The sequence below is a fragment of the Lolium perenne genome, chromosome 2, assembly GCF_019359855.2.
Source record: "Lolium perenne isolate Kyuss_39 chromosome 2, Kyuss_2.0, whole genome shotgun sequence".
NCBI lineage: Eukaryota > Viridiplantae > Streptophyta > Magnoliopsida > Poales > Poaceae > Lolium > Lolium perenne.
Window position 1 is genome coordinate 88151608 of NC_067245.2, and position 12951 is coordinate 88164558.

The window sequence follows — 12951 nt, forward strand, 5'->3', positions numbered from 1 at the left end:
GTTAAGCAAATGAGCTAAACATAATTATATCCAAACAGCACACCATCACTGGATGGTGCTGCTTAGCCCACAAACAGATTCTATTGAGCATTTCCAGGTATTATAGCACAAGGGATAGCACACCAGGAGCACTGGCTCTTGCAAAATGGCAAGAATTACACACAGTAATTAAGCCAGAGCAAGGAATTGAATACACTTGAGGATCTAGCAGTAGTAGCATCAAGAACAGAGTCACAGAGATAGTTTCAAGCAAGAAATGCAAGCTTAAGCAAGCACATGGCTTTAGAAAAATTGCACAGAAGCATGCATAGCAAAGATAGCACAGCCTAAGCTAGGCCATGGACAGTAGCAGCAGCAGCATAAGCACATGCATGGCCACAGAAGCTGTGGTCATGGCAAGCAGAGCACAGTAGTAAGTGCAGCAGCAGTGGCAGCATGGCATGGCGGCATCTCCAACAGGAGGAGGGCCATGGCCAGAGTTAGCAGAGGAAGAAGAACAGGCACAGAAGAGGAGCAGAAGGGGGGCGCACTTACTTGGAGTCGAGCAGAACTGTGGCGCCATGGCGGCCACGGCGGCACGCGCCGGAGCACGGCGGTGCCAGGCGAAGCCAGGCCATGGCGGTGCCACGGCAGCTCACGCACACGGTGGCGAAGCCACGGCGGCGCCACGACGCCAGGAGCGTCGGCGGCGACGAATCGCCGTGGAACTCCACGGCCTTGCGAGCAGGCGAGTTGGGGACGAGAAGCGGAGGCGGCGAGGACCAGATCGACGCCGTAGATCTGGTGCGCCGTCACGAGGCGGTGCAGATGCGCCTCATCTCACCGCCGGCTATGGCCGGAGGTGGCCGGAACAAAGCGGCGGCGGCGCAGGCGACCACCGCGTCGCGGGAGAGGTTAGGGTTTCGCGAGAGAGGAGAGGAAGAGCGCGTCTGGGTCCGACCGAGCCGGTTGGGGCGGCTCGGGTTAGACTCAACCCATTGGGCCACCTGACAGGTGGGGCCCAGGGGTATTATAGACTTTTCACAATTCAATTAAAAACCAGAAACTTTGAAATTCAATAGAAAATTGATAAGAGCTCTAAAAAAATAATTAAAAATATGAAAATTGATCAGCATAAAATTCTCTATTTAAATAAAATACCAAACAAAATTTTTGAAGACAATTAAGAATAAGTCTTATTTTGATGATTTAAATAATAATTTAAATCACACATATTATTTTCAATAATGAAAATAAGTCCATTAATGCAATTGGACTTTAAAAACACCTTGACAATATTTCAAGGTTGTATTTACCCTAAATCAAGTATCTCCAAGTTGTTCTTAGTATTAACCTCTCACATAAAATAACAACGACTTCGGAAGGGGGGAACAAACCCTAAAATTGGAATCATGCATAATTGCTTCTTTAACCATTGCCCTTATCGGACAATGATGCTATTTTTCAGAGACAGAGGACAAGGGTCAGTCCACACCTTCCAACTGCAAAACTTTGCAGTGTTCAGGCAAGTTCATCACTTGCTCATGTCATTTGAGTATTTCTATCAAATTACTTGCAAAGTACTATGGTTATCACTATTGCATAAAAACCAAAACCACTACTTTCATAACTATGAATATGACTATGTGGTGGGCAATGGAACCATGGATTGTGTTGATATGGTGGAGGTTCCATTGCAAGGGTTTATATCCATCTAGGATTAAACAACAAATGTCGCCAGTGATTCTTGTGCCGTAATACCCGTGTTAACCATAAGATCCGGAGTGGGACGGAGTAGTCAAGAGTGTTTCCACCTCTCGTTCATCAACGGATGCGCTTTACCATAGTACACTTGTAATCCAAGGGGGCAAGCTGGTGAGGCTGGGCAGTCCTAAGTCCCCACGGCATTGTCCGTAGTACACTTGTCGCCCGAAGGAGCAAGATGGTGAGGCTGGGGAGTCCTAAGTCCCCACGGTATTGCGGTCACTGATGGGTTGCAGCTACCGGCGAAGGAGTTTGGTTCGATCCCATACTGTCGTCGTGGTCGGGGTCCACCCTGAAATATATGGGAATAATGGGACCGGTGAGGACCCAGGGTCGGGGCATGCAACAAAGGGTGGGTGTTCGAGGTAGCGGAGGAACATGATTGGCTAGACCTTATACCGGGCCTCACACCGAAGGAAGTGTGGACGGGAAAGCTGCCCGGTTGGCACCAAGGTTAAGATCTCTTATGGGTAAAGCAACACACCTCTGCAGAGTGTAAAGAACTGTGACCTGTCACTCCCTGTTTCGGGATATGGAACTGCGAAAGCGGCCGGAAAGGAGCTCCATGAAGTTCTAGTAAACCGGTGAAGGCTGACGGACATAGCTCTTGGAAATAAAAGCAATCTCTTGAAGAAATGTTTATCAAAACTTGCATTGGTATTAGACTCTCTGGTCTAATATCGTAGCTAGTGCATTAAACACCTCTTCTCTATAATGAACTTGTTGAGTACGCTCGTACTCATCCCAATCTTAAATCCCTTGCTTAGATTGTCTGAATCGTCTGGAGGAGGACTACGACCACACTGAAGGAGCCGAGATCATCGGCTATGAAGAACTAGACCTCTCTGGAGGTGTTGAAGGCGTAGACTATCTCATAGTCTACGGAACCGGGGAGGCTTCCGGAGGAGATCAGGCCTAGAACATCAAGTAGTAGTAGTAGCCGAGCAGCCCGAACTCTTAGTATTTAGCTGCTCGAGAGAATAAATGTACAACTTAATGAGACATCTATATTGTAAGCTAAGTTGGGTTCGCCTCGAACCCAGGAGTATTACTCTTAGGACCCAAGAGGAGCTCCGAGACGATATGTGTATGATATTTGTAATAATAAATGAATGAGTTATGGACCTGCTATGTTCTGTTGTACTACTCTGAGGGATGTAATATTTGCGGAATGGTACTTCGTGAATGTTATATCAACGACTGACATACTACAACATGCAGTGGTATGCAGGGTCACCACAGTTGGTATCAGAGCAAAAGCTTTGACCTTAGGTTGGAACCTAGTAAATGGGACCAAACGTTAGGAGTCAAATAGGACTAGTAAAGAATTCTCTAAAAATATGGTGTATATTAAATTGAGAATACAACAATCATATCTTTTAGTGCGATAATTCTTTATTATCTCTATTATGATGCATTATTACTAATCTTATAATCTTTCTATTTCTACAGCCAACATGGCAAGTTCACGTCCGGGACGAAACGTGAAAGTGATGGATTCCACACTGAGTGAATATGAAGGAGGACTTGCAGATATTCTACGTGCCATGTTACTTGAATTTGGGTGTGATCCCCAGATCCAAGTAAAGAAATACATGTACTACAATGGTACTGTATTGGCAAAGTGTAGGGTAGGACTGCGACTTCCCGAATCTTTGGGAATGAGCGTAGTAATGCCAGCGGGTGAAGCTAGAACTATCAACACAGCCTACCATATAGCCGTTATGAGAGCCATAACCGATATTCGGGAGCATAAGACGAAAGAGCTTATGGGTTCCGAATTCACCCACATTCCTCATAAGCAGGAGGAAGAGGATCCCATGCTCAACCACTACAAATATGCAAAACGCAGACCTATAGCAGCTGCAAAATATATGGATAACAGCCGCAATTTACTATCATTGCTCTTCCAGTTGAATCATCATTTGACGGGAGCAATTGATACGATGCTAGAGGAGTTTACTGAACCCAAGGAGGAGACTAGGGGGAAAGAACCCATGGAGAATGTGGTGCACACACCAGTTTACTCAGTTGGTGACTACATTAGTATTGATCCTCTTGAGCGTGAAACTACACCCGTTACACCTGGGAACTATCTGGGGAGTTCCTATGGGGGATATGAGGGTGGAGAGGAATCCGGAAACAATCAGCGTTCCGTGACTCCTATAGAAAACTCCACGGGTTGGCGTTGGGGATCTGATACTGGAACTCATAGTACTTCAGTGTATTATGACGGGGAGATGAATGAAGACGCCACGACCCAGCACCAGAGTTATCCTAGTAATGGAGGAGTTGATGGAGGGTATCCGACACAGGTTGAGTCGGATACAAATGTGGGAAATACTTATGGTGGAGCTACAAGGGAGTACACCCGATGGGTGGACTATGATGCACTCAACGATCAGTTTGTGAACACTGATTTCTCCCTAGGATCATCATCTGATTCTGACTACCAGCCGACAGGGAGACCTTATGTTCCAGGGTCTATCAGGAGGACGACACGTTCGACCGGATGGAAGCCTGGGATGTACCGGGAGTGAAGATCGACTAGAGTCCACCAAGGAAGGCGGGACTACAATACACAAGTACCACGTGTATTGTAGTATGTAATATTTGTAGAAATTTGTACATATACTTTAATAAGTGAGTTTGCATACTCACATCGACTTGAGTATTGTAATAAGACCACTTAAGTATGTATATACATGGTATATGTTTTGTATGATTTGGATTTGCTTCTTGATTTCCATTGCGTGACTAGTTCTGTGCACAAAGTTGAGCTCAGAAAACTTGCGCATGGAGTAATTATGAGTATCATCTTGTGTTGCAGAACTAGGGGGTTATGTCGGGAGCGTTAGGAGAGGAGACCGAAGCGCAGCGCATGGAGCGCGAAGCAAAGCAAAAGGAAGAGGCTGATGAAGCAGCCATGAATCAGTTTCCACCACCACCACCACCCATGACGCAGCAGAATTTCGTCCAGTACATGCAGCTGGTAGAGGAGAGACAACGTGTAACGTTGGAGCAGCAGAATAAATTCTTCCAGGAGCTGCTGCAACAGAACCGGGTAGAAAGACCCGAGAATCAGGGAGTCACCCTAGCAGACTTCCAGAATACCAAGCCTATATCTTTCGCATACGCGCCCGAGCCAATGGACGCGGAAGATTGGCTTATGGACACCAAGCGAAAGCTTAATACCGTTGGTTGTAACGACCAGGAGAAGGTCCGTTATGCTACACACCTGCTGTGTGGACCCGCCGCATCATGGTGGGACAATATCGTAGCCGTTTATCCGGCTGGAAAAGTATTCACCTGGGAGGAGTTCGCGAGGAAGTTCAGGGAATCCAATGTCCCTGAAAGTATTGTGGAACTGAAGCGTCGAGAATTCGAAAGTCTCGAGCAGAAGGACAAGGCCATCCTGACTTATGTCAGGGAATTCTTAAAGCTGTCCCGGTATGCTGTTGAAGAAGTCAACACCGAGGACAAGAAAAAGAAGAGGTTTTTGAGGGGGTTAAGTCCCCAGTTCAAGGTACAGCTCCGGATGATGAGAGCGACGGAGTTTCAAGAGTTGGTGGATGCCGCCATCACTCTGGAAGATGATTTCAAACAACTGCAGGAGGAAAAGAGGAAGAAGGCCAAGTTTGAGCCTAAGAGGTTTTCATATAACAAGCCCAATACCAGCTTGAATTTCAAGCCAAGATACAACAACAACAACAACAACAACAACAACAACAACAACAACAACAACAACAACTACTACTACTACGGTAGTAGGAAGAATCAAGCATTTCAGACTGCAAATCAAATAGTTTGCCGTATTTGTGGAATTAAAGGACATACTTCGAAGGACTGTCGCAAACCCAGAATCATTTGCTTCGGGTGTCGTCAGGAGGGGCACATGATGAAGGATTGCCCCAATAAGAAGAATGGAGGAGGTCAGTCTGGAGGAGGAGGAAGCCGAGGAGGAAACACCGGAGGGAACTGGAAGAATAAGAAGCCCTTCGGCAAGCTGAACTGCACTAGTCTGGAGGAGGTGGTCAACTCCGATCAGGCGGTGATAGGTACGCTCCAGATACTCACCCATCCTGGCAAAGTACTTTTTGATACTGGTGCAACTACATCATTCATTTCTCAGCAATTCATCATCAAACATGGGATTAGTTGCACTAAGTTAGATACACCCATAACCATACTTTCTGCGGGGGGAACGATAGTAGTAACCCATACCAAACAAAATAAAGTCATTATGATCAATAAGTGCGCGTTTGACGCAGACCTGTTCATTTTACCGATGAAGGACATTGATGTCATTCTTGGTATGAACTGGTTAGAAGCTAATGGAGCATTGATCGACTGTGTGAACAAGACCGTATCCTTGAAAAGCCCCGATGGAAGTAGAATGATCTACCAAGGCGACAAACATACACAGATAGAAGTTGAGCTACAGCTGAACAGCATGAAGGAGGTGAAATTAGAGGATATACCTGTAGTGAATGAATTCCAGGATGTGTTTCCTACGGAATTACCAGGTATGCCACCAGATAGGGAGATAGAATTCACTATCGACCTAATTCCAGGAACAGCTCCGATTGCAAAAGCACCATATAAGATGGGGCCTAAGGAGTTGAAAGAACTTAAGGAGCAACTGGACAACTTGAAACAGAAAGGATTCATACAAGAAAGTGTTTCACCATGGGGATCACCTGTGATCTTCATGGATAAAAGAGATGGAGGAAGAAGGATGTGTGGAGACTACAGGAATCTGAACAACGTCACAATCAAGAACAAGTATCCACTTCCAAGAATACAAGATCTATTCGACCAAGTTAGAGGCACGGGAGTCTTTTCCAAAATTGATCTAAGATCCGGTTATCACCAGATAAAGATCAAGAAGGAAGACGTTCCGAAAACTGCCTTTGTCTCAAGGTATGGACATCATGAATACCTTGTAGTGCCTTTTGGATTAACCAATGCCCCAGCAATTTTCATGAATCTCATGAATAAGATTTTCATGCCATATCTAGACAAGTTTGTCATCGTATTCATTGACGATATCTTGATCTATTCCAAAGACAAAGCCGAACATGCTGAACATCTGAGGTTAGTGTTGCAAACACTAAGGGAACATCAACTCTATGCCAAGTTTAGCAAGTGTGAATTTTGGCTAGATCAAATGGAATTTCTTGGTCATGTCATTAGTAAAGATGGAATAGCTGTTAACCCGAGCAAGGTAGCAGCAGTTCTAGAATGGGAAGCACCCAAGACTATCAAGGAAATCCGAGGATTCCTAGGAATGGCAGGATATTATCGGAGATTCATTGAAGGATTCTCCAAGATAGCAGGACCAATGACAAAGCTGTTAAGAAAGAACACACCATTCATGTGGTCAGAGGAGTGTGAGAAGAGTTTTCAAACTCTGAAGGAGAAACTCACCACGGCACCGGTGTTAGCAGTTCCGGAAGTTGGCAAGGATTACACCGTGTACTGTGACGCATCCAAGCATGGATTGGGTTGCGTACTCATGCAAGATCGGAAGGTAATATCTTATGGATCGAGGCAACTCAGACCTCATGAAGTGAATTATCCCACACATGATCTTGGATTAGCAGCAGTTGTTTTTGCACTTAAAACATGGAGACATTTTCTCTATGGAGCCAAGTGTGAGCTCTATACGGATCATAAAAGTCTCAAATACTTCTTCACTCAGAAGGAACTCAATATGAGGCAGAAAAGATGGCTTGAACTGATCAAGGATTATGATTTGACCATCAATTACACTCCAGGAAAGGCCAATGTTGTAGCAGATGCCTTGAGTAGGAAGAGCACCGGAGGAGTGGAACAAGAGATATCACCGGAGTTGAGGAAGGAAATAAGTCAAGCCCAAATACAACTTTGGGAGAAGGAAGCTCATGAAGGACTATCGGCTTTGCAAGTAGCCGATGAGCTAAATGTCAACCTGAAGAATGAGATAATGATGGGTCAGTTGGACGATCCATTCATCGTGGAGGAGATGAGAAGGATAGATGAAGGAAGACCATCAGAATTTCATCGAGGAGAATCGGGATCATTATGGTTCCAGAAAAGGATTTGTGTTCTGGATATTGCTAAAATCAAGGAAGTAATACTCCGGGAAGCCCATCAAACACCATATTCCATACATCCGAGAAGTACAAAGATGTACATGGATCTAAAGGAGCTATTTTGGTGGAACAACATAAAGAGAGAGATAGCACAATATGTGGCGGAATGCCATACCTGTCAAAGAGTGAAGGCTGAACATCAGAGTCCGGCAGGGAAGTTACAACCTCTACCCATTCCAGAATGGAAATGGGAGGAGATAGGAATGGATTTCATCACCGGACTACCCATGACCAATAAAAAGAAGGACATGATATGGGTAATCGTGGACCGGTTGACGAAAAGTGCACACTTCTTAGCGGTAAACCAGCAGGATAAAGGAGAGAAACTCATCGATCTTTACATCAAAGAGATAGTGAGTAAACATGGAGTGCCCAAGAAGATCGTGTCGGATCGAGGATCCGTGTTCACGTCAGCATTTTGGAAGCAACTACACGAAGCTTTAGGATCCAAGTTGGACTATAGTACCGCCTATCATCCCCAGACAGGTGGACAAACAGAGAGAACTAACCAGATCCTAGAGGATATGCTCAGGGCTTGTGCCTTATACTTCGGAGGATCATGGGAAGAACATTTACCACTAGCAGAGTTTTCATACAATAACAGCTATCAGAGCAGCATCAAGATGACACCGTTCGAAGCTCTTTATGGAAGAAAGTGTAGATCTCCGATATGTTGGTATGAAGCCGGAGCAAGCAAAGAGTTCAACCCTGATTATGTCAAGGAAAAGCAACAAATCATTGACATTATCAGGGACAGGCTCAAGATAGCCCAGAGCCGACAGAAGAGTTATGCCGATCAAAAGAGGAGAACATGGGAGCCACGAGTTGGAGACATGGTATATCTTAAGGTAAGCCCGATGAAAGGACTTCAGAGGTTTGGAGTAAAAGGAAAGCTAAGCCCTAGGTACATCGGACCTTTCAAGATTTTGAGTCAAAACCGAGGGTTAGCCTTTGAATTGGAACTACCGGGAAGGTTATCTCAGGTTCACAACGTATTCCATGTGTCGCAACTCAGAAAGTGTTTAAAGACCCCAGATGAACCAGTATCACATGAAGAGCTCGAGTTACAACCAGACTTAACCTACATCGAGAAGCCAGCAAAGATTCTCGAGGAGAACTGGAAACAACTCAGGAATCGAGCTATAAAGTACTGCAAGATTCAATGGAAGCATCATCCCGAGAGGGAAGCCACCTGGGAAAAGGAGGAAGACCTGAGGAAAACATACCCGGAACTTTTCAGGTAATACAACCACAACTTCAGGATGAAGTTTTCTTTAAGGGGGAAAGGCTGCAATATCCCAGGTTTAGAGGCGATCGAGGGGTAGATTTTAGAAAGGGATGTGCATTGCATTGTAAATTCCGGGGAAATTTCGCGCTTTTAAAACAAAACTGCATAAAAGGGGGACAGGTTTCTCTCTCGACATTCTACAGGGTTAGGGTTTCGAGAGTGCGATGAACTTGTTCCTACTTATCTAAATTAGGGTTTTGAGAAGAGAGAAGTGATATTGCATTGAAATCTTAAGTTGCATGATTGAATTACAAGTTAAGTTGTTTGAATGAATTCAAACCAAATTTGAATTTGAATTTCAAATTCAAACTTCAAATGGTTATCACATAATTCAAACTTGAGATAATTTAACAAGTAATTACCAATAATCATGCTAATAAGTAATACAACAATTACATAAAGCTCATTAAGGAAAATTTGAGCTTTATTGATAATCACACACATAATACATTGTCTTTACAATATTCAGAATTGAATTATGGAATTACAACACATTACAAGAATTGAATAAATAGAAAAAGAAAAAGGAAAATTACAAGTCATTTAAATGTCCTAAACTACATTGTTGATTATCAAGTAATACTTGCTCAAGAAGATCTTGATCTTCATCTTGATCAGCACATTGTTCCCTGCAAACAAACACAACAATCAGAACATTAAGCCAAGTGGCAAAGCCACTTGGCAGGTTAGCAAATATTACAAAGAGTGGATATGATCAAGCTGCCGAGCTGATCCATCCCACCATCCCAAGTCCCAAGTCACACACACACAGGCAGCACACAAGGCCTGCTGCATGTGTAACAACACACAGTGAGTCACCAGGGTAAGATGTGGTGCTATCGACCAAAGAAGCCATGGCTGGCTATATAAAAGCTTTTCACAGCCAAAACCCTAGTCACTTGATTCATCCATCGACAGAACTGCACTGGTAAGCCACCAAGAACAGCCAAGAACACAAGAACAGCTTGAACAGCTACTGCTGTTCAACACATCTTCACCACCACAGCAAATAACCAAGAAGCATCAAGCCACAGGGAGGAGAAGGGCAAGCCAAACAAACCACCAGAAGCAAAACCTCTACACCAACATCAAATTCTAGGAGCTGGAGTGAGGTATACAAATCATCATGAACAAACCAGATGGTTTTGTTCATATATAAGCATATGCACCAATCACACACAAGCAAAAGGGTGTGATACCCAATTTGTGTCATCATCTGGCTACTAAGCCATATGGTGCAAGCAAAAGTAGTAAGGCCACTAGTAAATCATCTAATGGGAACAACAGCTATGAAAATCAATGCATAACTGAAGAAATCCAGCCAGAGATGAAAACACAGCTAGCCTAGCTACACACTTAGCACCTACAGCTAGTCAGGCCATCAGACATAGACAAAACATTGTCTATTTGATTTCAACATCAAGAGCTACTGGCAATCCAATAAATGGATCACCCAGAAAGCATTTGGTGAGCCACAGCAAGCCAACAAGAGGGGAGCTACCCAAGGGCAGCATATGATTACTGCCAGGATCACCTCAACCACTAAAATAGCCAAACCACCAAGCCAAGCAATTGTATCATTACCCAGATTGGGTTCAAAGAGGAGCTAGGGTTCCCAACCACTGTTGGCATCCCTCTAGCTCAATCAAGTTAATCACAAGAATCATCACTGCAAGCAGTTCATCTCATTTATCTAATAAACAAGGACAAGCCATACAGATAAATGAAGTTATCAATCACCAGTACTAGAACATTTACACATGATCCAAGGGATCACTGCAAGCAACAGTTGCTTGAGCCAACCACAGCACACACCAGCACCGGGCATGGTGATGCACAGTCACCAGAATAAGCCCAGACAGGCATAGGCAGTAAATAAAGCAAGCAATGATCAAGCAGCTGATGATCACTGGATCACCAGAGCTTGCTAAGTCATGCTAGAACCCTATTCTAGCATCACAATGACCATATAAAATTAAACACACACACACATAATGAATTGCATCACTGTTAAGCAAATGAGCTAAACATAATTATATCCAAACAGCACACCATCACTGGATGGTGCTGCTTAGCCCACAAACAGATTCTATTGATCATTTCCAGGTATTATAGCACAAGGGATAGCACACCAGGAGCACTGGCTCTTGCAAAATGGCAAGAATTACACACAGTAATTAAGCCAGAGCAAGGAATTGAATACACTTGAGGATCTAGCAGTAGTAGCATCAAGAACAGAGTCACAGAGATAGTTTCAAGCAAGAAATGCAAGCTTAAGCAAGCACATGGCTTTAGAAAAATTGCACAGAAGCATGCATAGCAAAGATAGCACAGCCTAAGCTAGGCCATGGACAGTAGCAGCAGCAGCATAAGCACAGGCATGGCCACAGAAGCTGTGGTCATGGCAAGCAGAGCACAGCAGTAAGCGCAGCAGCAGTGGCAGCACGGCATGGCGGCATCTCCAACAGGAGGAGGGCCATGGCCAGAGTTAGCAGAGGAAGAAGAACAGGCACAGAAGAGGAGCAGAAGGGGGGCGCAATTACTTGGAGTCGAGCAGAACTATGGCGCCATGGCGGCCACAGCGGCACGTGCCGGAGCACGGCGGCGCCAGGCCAAGCCAGGCCATGGCGGTGCCACGGCAGCTCACGCACATGGTGGCGAAGCCACGGCGGCGCCACGACGCCAGGAGCGTCGGCGGCGACGAATCGCCGTGGAACTCCACGGCCTTGCGAGCAGGCGAGTTGGGGACGAGAAGCGGAGGCGGCGAGGACCAGATCAACGCCGTAGATCTGGTGCCCCGTCACGAGGCGGTGCAGATGCGCCTCATCTCACCGCCGGCGATGGCCGGAGGTGGCCGGAACAAAGCGGCGGCGGCGCAGGCGACCACCGCGTCGCGGGAGAGGTTAGGGTTTCGTGAGAGAGGAGAGGAAGAGCGCGTCTGGGTCCGACCGAGCCGGTTGGGGCGGCTCGGGTTAGACTCAACCCATTGGGCCACCTGACAGGTGGGGCCCAGGGGTATTATAGACTTTTCACAATTCAATTAAAAACCAGAAACTTTGAAATTCAATAGAAAATTGATAAGAGCTCTAAAAAAATAATTAAAAATATGAAAATTGATCAGCATAAAATTCTCTATTTAAATAAAATACCAAACAAAATTTTTAAGACAATTAAGAATAAGTCTTATTTTGATGATTTAAATAATAATTTAAATCACACATATTATTTTCAATAATGAAAATAAGTCCATTAATGTAATTGGACTTTAAAAACACCTTGACAATATTTCAAGGTTGTATTTACCCTAAATCAAGTATCTCCAAGTTGTTCTTAGTATTAACCTCTCACATAAAATAACAACGACTTCGGAAGGGGGGAACAAACCCTAAAATTGGAATCATGCATAATTGCTTCTTTAACCATTGCCCTTATCGGACAATGATGCTATTTTTCAGAGACAGAGGACAAGGGTCAGTCCACACCTTCCAACTGCAAAACTTTGCAGTGTTCAGGCAAGTTCATCACTTGCTCATGTCATTTGAGTATTTCTATCAAATTACTTGCAAAGTACTATGGTTATCACTATTGCATAAAAACCAAAACCACTACTTTCATAACTATGAATATGACTATGTGGTGGGCAATGGAACCATGGATTGTGTTGATATGGTGGAGGTTCCATTGCAAGGGTTTATATCCATCTAGGATTAAACAACAAATGTCACCAGTGATTCTTGTGCCGTAATACCTGTGTTAACCATAAGATCCGGAGTGGGACGGAGT